The sequence below is a fragment of the Rhipicephalus sanguineus genome, chromosome 6, assembly GCF_013339695.2.
Source record: "Rhipicephalus sanguineus isolate Rsan-2018 chromosome 6, BIME_Rsan_1.4, whole genome shotgun sequence".
Lineage (NCBI taxonomy): Eukaryota > Metazoa > Arthropoda > Arachnida > Ixodida > Ixodidae > Rhipicephalus > Rhipicephalus sanguineus.
The window spans coordinates 144,385,897-144,401,472 of record NC_051181.1 but is presented as its reverse complement, the minus strand read 5'-3'; the positions used below and the strand labels follow the sequence as shown (position 1 = coordinate 144,401,472).

At 43.5% G+C, this 15,576-nt stretch overlaps 2 protein-coding genes and 1 long non-coding RNA gene across 3 annotated transcripts in view; 1 reads left to right on the top strand and 2 right to left on the bottom strand.

Moving 5' to 3' along the window:
- LOC119396625 (uncharacterized) overlaps positions 1-15,576 on the top strand; it is a 296,945-nt gene that overhangs the window by 2,844 nt on the left and 278,525 nt on the right. The gene's annotated exons all lie outside the window — the stretch shown is intronic.
- LOC119396626 (uncharacterized) overlaps positions 1-15,576 on the bottom strand; it is a 272,920-nt gene that overhangs the window by 63,587 nt on the left and 193,757 nt on the right.
- LOC119396631 (uncharacterized) lies at positions 7,648-14,897 on the bottom strand. The gene is made up of 3 exons (XR_007416637.1): positions 14,832-14,897; positions 13,159-13,252; positions 7,648-8,352 (listed from the first exon to the last, which is right to left on the bottom strand). It is a non-coding gene; the product is annotated as an uncharacterized LOC119396631 (long non-coding RNA).

Sequence of the window (15,576 nt, the reverse complement as noted above, 5' to 3'; positions counted from 1 at the left end):
TTTATTGACCCACTGGTAATCACTTCTAATCTTCATCTGTCTATAAATATTTTGTCTCACTTAGTTAAGTTCAACCCATCCAAAAAGTAAGCCCTTCAAGTGCTTTAAGTTTCTGTACACGCACTAGGTTTCAATATCAGAGCAAAACGTGCCATGAGTTTCAATGTTTTACAATAACTCTAATAAGTTGACCAGGACAGGCGAACAAAAAGATCTGGAACTATGCATATATACGCCATAAGATCGGCGGGCAGCAACAGAGACGCGAGCTGTATTTAGCAACAGTTGCGTGTAGCCACTTTTAGTAAGCAATTCCGCCTTTCCCACATCGTTAAATAATCGCCCGCGGTGACAATTACGTGGAAGTGGCGGCGGTTTGCTGGCGCGCTTGCACACACCAGCGCCTACGCCGAATCCCTGGCACGCGCCAAAAACAGAGAAAATTTGTTTCCTGTCGTTGATGTCGTAACGTGGCGCGCGTTAGAAATTGAAGGAAAAGAAAAAAAACGCAGCGCCATACCAGCACTGCAGCGCGTGCTGCACGAAAACAGGAAATGTTGCATTTTCAGCGTTAATTAATAAAGAAACAGACAGTCGTGTAATTGCCTACAAGGCAGGCAATTACACGACTGAAATTAACGGACTTAGTGGATATACGCTAGATTTCTCTGGATGTTCTGGTATGTTGTACGTTGTGAGAGAGAATCGATGATTTTTACAAAACGAACGTCGTCTTCGGTCCTGCTTGCTTTCAAAAAAAAAAAAAGAACGCTTTCAGAGAAGTTATTTTCCCAATGTTAGGATCGCGGATGCGCATTCGACGTGACAAAACTTGATGTGGCGTGCGGTCTGAAATATTTGACGCACTGTATGCACGCTATCGTTGCTCTCACAACGCAAGCACGAACACTAACTCAAATTACATATTCACGCGAAGACATTATTCGCAGATTTGTATAGTGACTTCAAGTGTAGCTGCCGGAACGTTTTTTTTATGTTTCGAGGCCACTTCGCATGCGAGACTGAACCTGTTGTCGCTTCGCATACAGAGGCCTTCGTAAAACTACCGGCATTCAAAGGTCACAAAGATTACGCAGTGCAGTGGTGTTCGCTCTCTTCAGTTCTTAAGAGCACCATGGCTCTTTGTAAACTTTTACACACCGCATTGCAGACACTTGATTTTTGGTCTGAGGCAGTCCAGTCGCTTCCGCGACTCCTGTGCATCTTTTCTCTGCAGCGTACTTCAACATAATGATCAGAAGGTACCCACTTTACGGTCTATACTCGAACATAGTGGCTTCCAGACTACTACTTTTTTTTTTTCAGACGTGCATCAGCCGCATATATACACAACTTGTACAAGAGAGCCCGGCGACACATAATGTCATTGGCGATGCGGCTTCGATGCATTTCAAAAAATCCGCGACTCAATTTGATATAATAGTTGAACAAAGGCGGTGTGCGTTGAAGCATGCTCGATAAATTCCGCTGCGTGTTCACTCGCTCTACACTGACTGAACAAGGCTACTGAATAAATTCTCATCTAGGGCACGCAACTACTCCGTTTCATTTCTCATGGGCCTGAAATTTCAATGTCTTACACATTTTACTAACGTCGTGAGATGAATTCCTCCTTCCGGTCCTTCCCTTTAATATGATTAGGCAAGATAGACTGTTTACAACAAAAACGTAGCCGCAACTGACTGAAAGGAAAAACTGGCAATAAAGGCCGACATCTGCGGTAATCATCACGAAAGCAAGCACACGAAGTCACCGGCATGATCAGCTCGCTCCAGTTTCCCGTTGAAATCGGAGTAGACTTGACTTCCGCTTCACGAGTCTACAGCACTCGCGTGTCCCTACTCTTCGACTTCAACACAACACCCCCCCCCCCCCTTCCCCACACTTGCACGCGCGCTCCTTTATCAAATGCTCACTGAGCCCCCGACAAGCGAGTGAATAACGCGACATGGCGATTCGCACGCGCGCCGGTGGCGTCGCGGGAAGATGCATTGTGCGCGAAAACAAAGGCGAGTATGCGGGCATACACACCGCATCTACGCACTACAAACAGCCTCGGCGCACGCACACGAAGAAAAAAAAAAAAACCACGCGCTAATGAGACGGCTCCTCGACGGAGCGGAACAAAAGAAGTCAGGAGGTCGACCGACGAGACCCAACTAGCCGTGACAGCAGCGGTAGCGTGGGTGCACCGTGAACTTAAAGGAGCGTGTGGTATATGTTGTGTAGCAGTGAGAAACGTCGTTAGCGTCTTCGCTTCGAGCGGGGGAGAGAGATATGGGGGGTCGACGATGCCAGGGGGCGCGGCCATCGTGTTTCAGATTAAAGGCGCAGGCATATATAAAGATAGAAGTTTTAATTAGGAGAGAGAATGTAAACGTTAAGAAAGGAACGTCAGACAAAGACGTCTACTCGTTTGGTACACCAAGGAACGTTAGAGAGGTCACGTCAGGCCCACGCGACCAACTAGTATACCATTCATTGGCGTAGCCGAAGGGGAGTGGAGGGCGGGAGGTGTCAACTCCCTCCCCCCACCTCTCTCCCCAGAAAAGTTTGAATTTTGCATGTGTATATATAGACGCACATATGCAAACACACGCACGAACATACATAAAGGACGGTTGAACGCCTCGCCTCGCCGCGCCTCGCCTCCCCCCCCCCCCCCCCCCTTTTCCTGAAAAAATATACGCCTCGGCTTTCTTGGGTGTGTCCAGATCAGATCGAACACGAGGTCCCGGTCACCATTCCCGATTCTGATGAAATTTACTGTAGGTCTAGGCGTTACACCCATAACAATGGTTTCGCAGTTAGTTTTGCGAAAAAAAATTTTGTTCGCCTGAAAAAAAATATACAAATTTTGGCCGCAAAAAACACTTTTCCGCCAATTTCGCGATTTCTGAATTTTGAGCGCGCCTAGGGAAAAAACGGCGCACTTCTTGGGCCATAATATTTATTCCCCTTAAAGAACAAGTGAAATACAATCTTATGAGTCTTATTTTCCTTGCTTGTCGAAGCACTTTTGAAGAAAAAAATCACAAACTTGGCAAATCGCACAATATACCTGTATTTCAGGAATTTATTGCGGCAAGGAAGTTAAAGTGAGGATAATAAAAATCGGTACATATTAACTTTCATACTTTCGCTCTCTTTTAAAATAATTTGCGTGGTTTTGTCGCGCTCCGTTTTACTTGATAATTGGGCTGAAACGTATGTGATTTACCAAAAACGGCGAACTTTGAAAATGATTTTCTCAAAAAGGCCATTTTTAATTTTTTTAAAAATCCCTCTGATTGAAGTCAAGGACGTCATCTACTATTGTGCAGAAAAAAACGTATTATTTTGGTTGCTAACAAGTTATAGTGCGTCAAATGTGACCATGCCAGCCTAGCGGCCGCGTCATTCGTTATGGGCTGAAACTCGGATATAAGTTGCTAAAAATACTTGTACGTGACATAATAAAAAATCAGCAGCTCCACACCAACAAATGCGCAGCCAGGTGTCATGGTTCAGCAAGCTTTGTCTTGGGATCAGCCGCTTGACAAACCCGCAGCAGCGGCCGCTCGATGCTGCGGGCACTCACATTACATGAGTGCCGCTTCGACTGCGGATGAGCCCCGCTTGCGCGCCAAACTACGCTCAGAGGACAAACGAGAGAAGCAATGCATCACTGTGCAAGTTAAAGGCCGTTAAGTGCCAACAAATGTCATACAGGTATTTTGTGCGATTTGCCAAGTTTGTGATTTTTTTCTTCAAAAGTACTTCGACAAGCAAGGAAAATAATAGACTCTTAAATTGTATTTCATTTGTTCTTTAAGGGGAATAAATATTGTGACGAAGAAGTGCACCGTTTTTTCCCTAGGTGCGCTCAAAATTGAGAAATCGCGAATTGGCGGAAAAGCGTTTTTTTGCGAACAAAATTTGTATATTTTTTTTCAGGCGAACAAAATTTTTGCGCAAAACTAACTGCGAAGCCATTGTTCTGAGTGTAATGCCTAGACCTACAGTAAATTTAATCAGAATCGGGAATGGTGACCGGGACCTCGTGTTCGATGTTATCTGGACACACCCTCTACTTCTTTAGGCCTCCGGATGCGTTCGCCTTCTGTATCTATTGACATAGCGCGAACCGTTACTCCCATGAAAGATTTTTTTTCCTACGTCTGCGTAACTTCATAAAGGGTTAGCGTGAAGACTGGAGACACACAACGCGTCCTTTCGCACAAAAAAAACGGGCGATCGCCAGAAACACAGATGTATCTAGGACAGTAGGGCACTGCGACGCCTGGACTTTCTACCAGTGCAATAATTAATAAAAATAAGCAAAACCAGTATCAGTCACGACACCACCTTTCACCTGTAACGCCTTTAAAATTGACTATCGCTCGCAGCTAGCCAAGGAAGCCTTTCTTTTCTTTTCTTCTCTGACTACGCCTCCTGCTTTTCGGCGTGACACACACAGGCAAATGTCTCGGCACAGCGCAGTGCAAGCTGCCTGACACCGTTAACAGCGGCCGAGGTATCGGGTCCTGCGGCTCCTATTCGACACGCGGTAAAAACGGTTTTCCGCTTGTCGGCTGAAAAAAGCTCCCGGCGCCGATAGCTGCGCTGGTTGTATACCATACTGCTTCTGTTGTGCATTATCTGACTCGTTGTGTCCCGTCTAAACAGCCACGTGCGTAGTAGAACAGCCCCTGACCCGCTTAGAGAACGGTCGACAGCGCGGAAGAAGCGGCTGCTTTGTCCAGCTTCTGCTGTATACGTTCATTTCGAGCGTCGCGACCTCGCCATCCTCTCTTCTCCACCTTTCCTGGTTTGCCAACTTTGCAGCACGTGCAGTTCGCCATGCGCGTGCTTCTCGTTTCATTTTTGATGTCAGCCTTTCGACTGCTATGCACCGCGAAAGGTAAGAAGTCTGCCAGACTACCTAACGTGCAAAGAAGAAAAAAAAAGGGAGATAGAGACAGGTAGATTCACGGGCGAAGAAAAAAAGGAAAAGACGCGAATGCACGGGACAGAAGAGCAAAGAGAACTGGATAGTAGATAACGACGATAAGACCTGCCGGTGCCGCATATCCATTGCGTTCTAGAACAGCGGACTGTTGCGAAAGCTAAAACTGAATCTGAACGAAGGTCGTGGGATTGAATCCCGGCCGCGGCGGCCGCATTTCGATGGAGGTAAAATACTATAGGCCAGCGTACTTGGATTGAGGTGCACGGAAAAAAAAAAAAAAGAACCCAGGTGGTCGAAATTTCCGGAGCCCTCCACTGCGGCGTCTCTCATAATCATATCGTGGTTTTGAGACGCAAACCCCCAACCCTAACAACAACAACTAGTATATTGACCTCGTATCCCCGAAAATGGCTCTCACGCTAGAATGGTTCGTGGAAGGTAATAAGAGGCAGTTTTGACGCTCAACATATTATGAGAGAACACTTACAAATAAAAATATTTGTGAATTCAGAGCTGATTCCTCAACTCGCTCTTACGTAGAGAGGTATGGAAACTTTCAATTAGGTATGCTCAGGAGTTGTGAATATAAAACAATAGCCTACTTACCGTCGTATCAGGAAGCAGTAGTCACATACAGAGAAACCGCACTGCCCTTTCATCATTATATCTCGCAATCGCCAGACGTGAACTTATGAGCAGCTGGAATGCAACAAAACTGTCCTGTCAATCATTGCCTGTCAAAATGCCGCTGGAAAATTCAGGCTCCTTGACAAAGCTCTACTCGTATAAGTGTTCTTCGACATGGCTAGCGCCCTTCGCAAGCACATTGTCCTTCATCAGGATTGGCTAGAATTTGCTTTTACAAAAGCAAACAGCTCTAGTGTAAGAGGTCTCTGTGAATATGCGGAGACTCAAGAAACTCACTGCAGTGGGAAACGAAAAGTGCTTGGGATGCGCGTTTATTAACCGTGTCAGAGACATTGTTGAGGAATATGTGACGCCTATCGTTTGGCGTACGGAAATCGTGACTACAGTCACGCGGCTTATGTGACCACAAACACGTTACACCATGCACTACGGATCCGCATTGTAAACAACTTCGCAATTCTTAGCCGTAAAAACCGTCACCGCGCGAGTCATCCAGAAGGTTGCTCCGACGTCATTTTGTAATTCACCCCTGTGCTATGAGGTAAAGAGCACCGAACTAAGTGGCAAAAAAAAAAAAGAAAAACGACACAGCGCTGCTATGTGGAAATAACAAAAAGAGAGTCTCTTATGCAAAACGAATTCGTATATATGCTCGCGCGAGCGAGGCGGCGTACGATGACCCAACATCTTGAGCTCGCAGTGTTCGCACGAATGCAGACTTGTCGCAATGTGACTGCGACGCGTTTTCTTGCATAGCATTCCATCTCGCTTGCATTACGACGGCAAAATAGTCGAGACACAACGCAGCCATCCTGTCCTCCTTACTTTGTAACCGGGAGGAGATTTTAAACCACAAACGTAACGCTGTAATCATCTAACAAACTGCATAGCAGGACAGGACACAAAGAATCCAATATAACACAATCAGTTCCTTTTTTTTATTCATATAGTACTCTTCCCAGATTGTGTTAGCGACACGTCCATCTGCCTTTGTAAGAGCCAGACAAGGTCTTTTGATACAACATGTCCTGATAAGTGGTCTTGTCTAGATATGCACTCGGTTCGTCTGCGCATCACCGTGCTATATATTTAATTGCAAGCCGTTGCAATAAAGCACCTGCGAGTAGCTCTTGTCCTGTTGCCTCCTATGTGTTTGTCCTTTTAGCGCTAAAATGAAGATGTAGTCAAACGTACAGAGATATCTTATGTCTATAGAGACATAACTTTAGTCCAGACATAATTGATATTCCACTATCACGGTGCCATTCATATACAAACTGTATGTATCCATCGAATAGGACTGTCGGAACATGCGGGCAGCTTGCTAGAAACCGGTGTTATGCTCCTACGTAAACAAAGTTGAGCAACTTTCACCGCGCAATTTTGTTCTTCGCTCTACAACACAGACCCTTCCGCCACTACGCGTGCGTTGCGCGCGGAACGCACGCCACACAGAGACACAAACACGCCCTCCTCCTACCCAGAAATGGTGCGTCAACTGGGGGACTCGGGCGTCACTCGAGCGTTTGTAAACCGCCACTCGCGAGAAAGACAAAACCAGGAAATTCGCGGATGACCGTCCTCCCGCGCTGGTCCGAGGCACGCCTCTTGACGAGTAGGTTGCGTTTCGATTGCGGTGTTTCGGCGGCCCCGTGATTGAGCCCTTCGAGAAGGCATCGAACACCGGTCATCTGGGCTTTCCTCTTGGCACCCAGCAACTACAGACGAAAACTATGGGTGGAGAAACGCGTGTCCCATACTACGCGCACGCGTTGCTGGCATGTCTGGACATGTAGCAAGCGTGTAATGCGGAGCAAACAGCCGTTGCTTACTCTTCTTGTGTACCGCGGCAGACGGCAATCGCCCTGCGCAGGCGACCGAGAGATAAGAACGGGGTATATGTACCATGACATTCACAAAACAGTCAAATATGTACGAGTAGAAGACCACTAAATATGATCATCGTGTCTTGCGTTTGTTTTGCTTCGAAGAATATAGGCCCTTATGAAAAAATTTAATGAGTATTAATAAACAGACTAATGTCTTTAGACATCATAATCATTACACTGTCTAATGCCAGTCTAATGCGCTTTCTAATGCACACCTAATGCGAGTCTAATAGTAATTGGCCACCGTTAGTCTATAGAGTCATGACGTTAGAGTTTCTGATGACGATTGTCTAGCGTTAGTCTATGGAGTACTGACGTGTGAGTTTCTAATGGCCGTTGTCTAGTGAAACGCAACTGAACATATGCATTAGGTTGACATTAAACACCATATTGCAGACTTAGGCCTTATGCCAGCAACAGCATGTTTGCTGCACACAGGTCAATAAATATTTTTGTGGTTAATAATACGAAAGTGTGCACGCTTTAGAGGATTGTCACATAAATGCCAGCAGACCATTTCGAGCAATGACTAGATCACCATTGTTCTTTACACGTAACAGTCTTTCGAAGCCAATCAATAATCTTGCATGTCTATGATACATGCATTTGTAAACGAGCGCTAAATTGTCAAGCTATTTAGTTTCAGTAGGACAATAAATGGGGCTAGTTAGTTAAATTTTGTATTTCCTATGAAAGCGCTCTTTTACAATCACAAACAAACGAAATAAGACCAGACGAAAGATTTCAGGAGAAAGCGCTTTTCTATTTAATTTCTGGCTCAGCACTGACGATAGGGTCTCTTGTGCTGCACTGTCGTGGTGGTACAGTTGCTGTATTTGAAACCTGCAAGTGAAAGTGTTAATATTAGTTTGGCACTGAAGCATACAGCTTAGGGCAGCATGTGAACAGATCTTGCAATTTATGATTGATGCCTTTTTTTTCCAAAACAGTGGTATAATTGTTACCATTTTAACTGAATAATCCATCTGTATCAATGTCCAACTACATAGCCTTGGCTTCATGCTGCTTTGATCAAAAACATACATCACTTCAGAGGGCTGTGGTTTCGTAGATTGGACAGCTATTATAGACAGACCAATTAGCTCTGTTAGCTTCTTTGATGTAACATTTCATAATAACGTCCTTTCGCTACTCAAATGGTACTCCATGCATGACTTTCTTTATTGTGAGGTATGAAAAAGAAAAAAAAAGAATAAAACCTCTGGCCTGCACCATAATAATATAGCAGGCAATGCCAATGAGAAAAGAAAAATGAACAGGGCAGAGCCAAGTTAAATTTTGGAGGGGAAGGAGAACGGGACCCCAACCCAGAGTAGCGGACAAAAAAAAAAAAACTACTGTTCATGTTACATTGATTTCTTGCTGCTAACATGTGTCAGAGTTTAATCTTCGGTGCTGAATCTTGAAAGTGGTAGCTCTTCAGTCTTGTCTTCGTGGAATCTTCCTTGTCTTGTTTCCTTGGGGGCAGGCTGTCGATTTTTGGTTTAACTTCTACTGCTGCATGCATCAGTGAGCCTATTCCACCTCCTTTGTTTTAAACAAAACTATCACAGAACAATTTGTAGCTCATGCTCAGCTTGTGCAGAATCTGAGGAATAGGAAAGTGGAATGTGGAGCTGAGTCTTGGTGATACAGCTAGAGAAATGCTAAATTCTAGTGAAAAGAATCATGAAATGGTGGGTTCTGTAAGAACCTACATATATTTTACCGATATGCATGCTGTACAAGTTATGGGTCATTTCTACAAATATTTTGAAAACAAGGCATTAGAGAAAGCAAGCCAAAGCATTTTGTATTATTACCCCTGGTGACTCGATATTATTCGATAGCTAAAGGTACATTCATTATGTACCTTGAAGAGGCGACAAAAGTTCTATGAATGTTAGCTAGCAAATATTGCATAGTTATGAAATTGATCACTTGTCTTTTAGAAAAACAGCCGAATCCACATTGGAGTGCGTCGGTACTTGTTGAACATCTTGACAGGATATCACAGCTACTAAAGGAAAGAGCACATAGCAGCGCTAAACTCACAACTAACTTTTTTTTAGAAATCACGCAGACGCTTAAAATATCATCTGAACCCAAGTGTTCGCACAGAGATAACATCATCTACAGTGCATGTGCAAACAGCTAAATGGAGTAATCAAACGAACACCCAGGAGGAAAGAGGATCACGAGCTAAGACACCGACACAGAAAGAAGAGAGGAGCGCTGTCCGTGTATTAGCTCGCGCTCCTGTTCCCTCCTGAGTATGTACCAAAATGCCCAGTTACAAGTATTGCTAAAACGTACACCCTTCCACAATAGTATGAATTCATTCGACAATTAATGTTCCCTGTCAAACAAGGCTATTCAAGGCACCATTACACAGTGCATTACACTTCTCTTTCTGTGTAGGCCTCAACCTGGTGTCGTGAACTGTGCAATATGCACAGATTCCTGGTATCTTTATAGATTGTGGTGTGATAATGTTCCAAACAATGTGATGAAACATGATGAGTATCCGATGCCTTCTAATCAAGGCTATCTCCAATTCAGATTATCAAACTCTCAGGCTTCTCGATCATCTGACAACAATGCTTTGTTAGAAAAAAATGGGTACTCCCATGTTGCACGACATTGCTTAAAACATGGTTGCACCACAACCTATAAAAACACCATAAACCTGTACATAGCAGTAAGGTCAGAACAGGGACTATTAAGGCCCACAACATAGAAAAATAGAGCAATAGAATACGCTGTGAAAGTGTGCCCTACAGCTTTGCATGAAAGTCAATTATCAATGTTGCATCACTTCATAACATAGCGGTAGAATATATGTTTCATTGCCTTCTTTGCTTTTGTCAGTGCCTGTAGACGACGTCATCTATGCAAGAACGTGTGGTTACACATAATATTGAAACGTTTAATGTTTATCGCAGAGACATGTGAAGGCAGGACGAGGAGGGACACACAAAGGTGCTAGCTTTCAAGTAATTTATTTGGACTCAGATCTGTACATATTTATAGTTTAAGGAAAGAAAAATTCAGGCATGTGCAGGCACAGCTGCACCCAGGGAAAAATATTCTTTCTTTTTAATATAGTGACGGCACACTAACACAATCTTGGCAAAGATAATGAATAATTGCTGATTCATAATCATCCAATGTACAGTATAGTATTATCACTGTGTGGCTAACCAGCAACTGCTGCCTCTTTTTACTTGTTGGCAGTGTTCCCTGAGCCTTCCTTTGAGACAATGGCCCATTTCCCTAGATATCTTACCCCATAATAGGGGTATCTGATAAATGATGCCTTCTTTGCAAAGGCATGTAACGTGTTCCTGCATTCGTATTCCAGCCAAGCCTCCTTTGAGCAACGGGGTTGATGCTTTTGCATAGTTTAGTATGCTTATTTAAAGCCGGGATCACAACGCTGATGTTTGTCTCAGCAACACCGTTTATGTTGTCGGATATCCTGTGGCAGATGTGGCATGCGGAAACATATTTCGGCGATCAAGATTCGGCGTTGTTTTGGCCTGGCAACTGTAAGGTGGTTTTCTGAGTGGGCTTCTGCAACCGGTACAGCAAGGGGAGCAGGATATCCTGCTTGCATCCACAAGCAGGATATAATTAAGGCTCGTCCACAAGAAATGGGAACAGGATTTTTTAAGGCGTTATCGAGGCAGCGTCAGACAATGCACCTTTTTACCATTATTGAGTGGGAGGAACTAAAAGGTAAGAATGGCTTGTTTCCCCCTCAGTTCGTATGACTAGCGCATGCAGTTTTTATGCATATTAAATCGTACATTCAAGAACCTGATAGTACAATACTCGCCCGATGCTCGAGAGTAAGCACCATTGTGTGTAAGTAATCACGTGCAAGTGTTACGATGTTAGTGGCTTCAGATTCGACAGATTTGTGGTAATCTATAAAGAGGTAGTCATCCTCATATCTTAAAACCCCTGTGCTTGTATATTGCACTAAAAAATCCTGTTCCCATTTCTTTTGGATGAGCCGTCATTGCAAGAACTCACCGGATGCCAGCAGGATATCCTGCCCCTCTTTGTACCGGTTGCAGAAGGCCTACTCAGAAAACCACCTTGCATTTGCCAGGCAAGAAAAAAAAAAGACTAATCTTGATGGACGACGAATTTTTGCCACTAAGCTATATTTGCACGGGATATCCGACAACATAAAAACGGTTGGTGCTTGGGTAAACATCAGCATTGTGCTCATGGCCTCAAATCATGATTCTAAGCTAAGCAAAAGCAGCAACCCAGATACTCACCAGGACGGCTGGCTGCATTAAGAATCACAGGACACATTACGTGCCCTGCAAAGAAGGCGCCGTTTACAAGATACCCCTATCATGTGTAAGCGTTATGTAGGGCAAATGAGGTAGTGTCCTCAAAAAAATAAAAGCTCAGGGAACGCTGAAACAACGTAAAGAAAGGCAGCGATGACTGTCAGCTGCACATTGGAGCACATGTGGTTGCTTTACACTTTGATAAGAGTTTCATTGTGCATAGGCACATTGACAAACTACTACATTGATCATTGAATCAGCAACTATTAATAATGTTAGCTGAGATTGTGTTAGTGTGCCATCACTATCTTTAACAAAGAAAGAACTATTTTTCTTTGATGCAGCTGTACCTATCCATGCCTGAGTTTTTGTTTTCTTTTTGTTAATGCATAAGTGTGATCCACGTGCAAATAAGTAATTGTTGAAATTTAGCACCTGTGCATGTTTCTCCTTCTTGTGCCATCTTCACAGGTCTCTATGCTAAACCTAAGGATATGTCTTACCATGAAGGCCAGATGTCAACCCTTGATAACATTTTTTTTAAGTTTTCTCACTCTGCTCCAAACTACATGGCAAAAAAAAAAAAAAAAATCACTAGAAATCCACTGATTTCTTGAATAATGCAATACTTGTATTTTCATAGTTAGCAAACAGAGTTCCATAATTATGACACTGTCTTCTTTTTCATTTCTGTGATTTACACCAAAAACTGACAAAATTTAGGATTTTTCAAGATGCTACCTGCAACCAATGGGGAGCATGAAAACCTATATCAGCGCTACAAAACTTCTCGCATTGTCTATTGTGGCTTCAGATTTCATTTCTTTCTCAATGTTATTTTCCAATGGCCCTCGAAACTTCTGAATGTAAAAGCTAGCATCACAACAATACACATAACAACATCATTATAAGTAAGATTTCCCCTCACAGTTTCATGGCAATCCAAACAAAACAGATGTTCGGTGGAAGATGGAGGACGCTTGAAGAGACAAAACGTCCTCAAAGAGGTTATGTCGCTTCAGCCAACTTTTTCAACAAGTAGACTTGCCTTCGACAAGACAGCAATGTCAAGAAGCACCAGTTGCTCCCTTTATGAAGACAACTTGAAGTGTCAAAACGTTGGCTCTGGCGTCAATCCATGTTCAAGGATTACAAACTAAATAATACAAACTATTTCATGTTCCATGTTCAACGGATACAAACTAAATAATATGCACTGCACTAAAGTGCAGGAGATAGGTTTCCCACACCTAAGCTAAGGGCCTGTATATGCTATATCTCGAGATGTGCTACGTGCCAAAACTGTCCCATTGTAGTGACGAAAAGAGATTCCTACCACTCAATATGGCTTGTCTGGGCTTGCAGGAAGACCGCTCCTATCTTGCACTGCAATATGTCCTCTGTGTCGGTGCCGTGAACAGCTGTCATCGCTGATACATACATGACAGATACCACAAAAGATTATTTTCACACAAAACAAACCTACCACACACAGATAGCGAGTACCAAACATGTCTTCAGGCAAGTGTATATTGATAAATTAAAAAAGTTGATCCTTGAATGAAGGGATCAGGGCACAATCAGAACAGGTATTAGTGGACTAGCCACTTCTTCCAACTATCGAAAGAGTGGCACTGCATGTCCAACATTCACACATGTACGTAATAAGCACGACCAGAACATGCATATGGGTGATCCACATGACAAAAACATTTGCAAAGACTGCGTGGTACATGAGCACATGGTGCAAGGTGGGAACGAGCCATACATATGTATTGCGTCAATTTAGGAAAACACCTTTTTTGGTACTCTAAAGCGAATTCACATTTAGTTTGTCTTGTTCACTTGAGCTATCTGATTTTTTAGTTATGTAAGCCCTTCACAAAACCAATACATTCTGCAACTTTCTGAGAACTTCTGGAAACATATGAATATATAAGAATTAGATCTCTTTCTTTTAATTCTTGACTTTACAAAGCTAAATAAATACTAAATCACTGAATACTACACCTTGGTTATGAGTCCTCATACAAGTAAGAGGGCAATATCGGTACCATGCTGATGTAAAAAAGAAAGCGTGAAAATACAACGACTTAAACCAACCACAATCAAGCAACATTCTCACTACATGAGCACAGTCTAAATTATTCGTGATAGAGAAACTGGTGTGCTTCAAGCAGCAAAGAAAAATATATATAATGGCAGAAAAGAAGTTCACGCACTTTTCTCAAACACAAATACTGCACAAAGAGTGGCATGAGTTAGCTTAACTTAATCGAACTGACATATTTTCTACTAACATTATTCCATATAAACATGTGCTTCTTCAAATTAAGCACGCAGTTGTTGGAGTGTACACTTAGTACCAGTACATAACGAAATTCACTCAAATACCTTTACTAAAGTGAGCTCCCTTAAAACATTTATGATGCAGCTACGTTGAAATCCTACCCACGGAGCAATTACATGGATTTCCGACAAAAGGACTCGGGAACGCAACCACAAAAACATATCCATCATCGCGTGTGCGTGACAGGGCTGTGTGTTTTTCTATCTACGTGCGCAGTGTTGTGACACTTTTGCACATTATTACCGAGTTTGGTCAACTCTCTCGTATCACCACCGTGAAAACGCTAAGGGACGACCCGTATGTTTTAAAGGCAGACACTTCTTCACGGCGACAAGGGATTGTAGAAATACTCTCAAGCGATGATCTCGTACAGTAAACATCCAAGGAATAACAGTGCAATGACACGAGGCTTGCATGATCGAAGGATAGGATCGCGTAGCCGCAACGGCGCACTTCAAACATGTAATCAACGCAATCGGCGACCGGCTTTTACGGTGATGTAAATGCAAGTGCGCTCAAAGCACCAAACATACCTGTCTATCGGGTCTCTCGTCTCATCCTCGCTGTGCCAACGCCGCCCGTGCTATCGGTTCCTGCACAAACAGTCCTTACGCAATGAATAACCAAGTTACTTAGTTCAGCGACTTTCTTCAACTTACCGAAGTTTGGCACTGGCTTTGCATTCTTCACAGTCGCTCGTCAAAAGGCTCACGCTTCCGCTCCTGTAAAACCGCGGTCGCCGCTGTCACAACACTGGGAAGTGGATTGTCTTGGAGGTACACTCGATACTGAATCACGCGATTAACGTGGGTAATCGATAAACGAAGCAAGAAAGCACTTTTGAGCGCGGAGACAAAGCTGCCCGTCCGATGAGGCTGTTCTGAGTGGCGACGAACGACGATGCATCATCACCCACCAATCAATGCGGGAGGACGGTCGGAAACGCGCAAAATATCCAGTCGACGAATGTGAAGTACGATAAGCACACAGTAAAACGCACACAATATCTATCAACACGGTAATATGTCACGGAAGAGCACATGTGCTCGCGTGAAGCACCTGTAGTACAACGAGGCCTGTTGCAACTGCTGACTAACAGGCTCGACTAAAAAGAAAAGATAGGTGGCAGCAGTGTAGTTATCATACAGGATGTTTCGTATTGCAAATTAAATGTATTTATGGCTTTGCACAAAAGTTTAGGTGCGTCTGCACTATTTGATCAATCATTGTATTTAGTTTTCAAACTATACTTTTTGTTCTTGGCATATTAGAGAAAATTTTGCTAACTCCCGAGGCGACGGTCATCACTGAGTCCCTGCCACAAATACACGTAGTCTAGCCACCTTTTTACAGATCTCAAAGGCATGCTTTTGCATACTACAAGCGCGGAACACAGATTGTTTC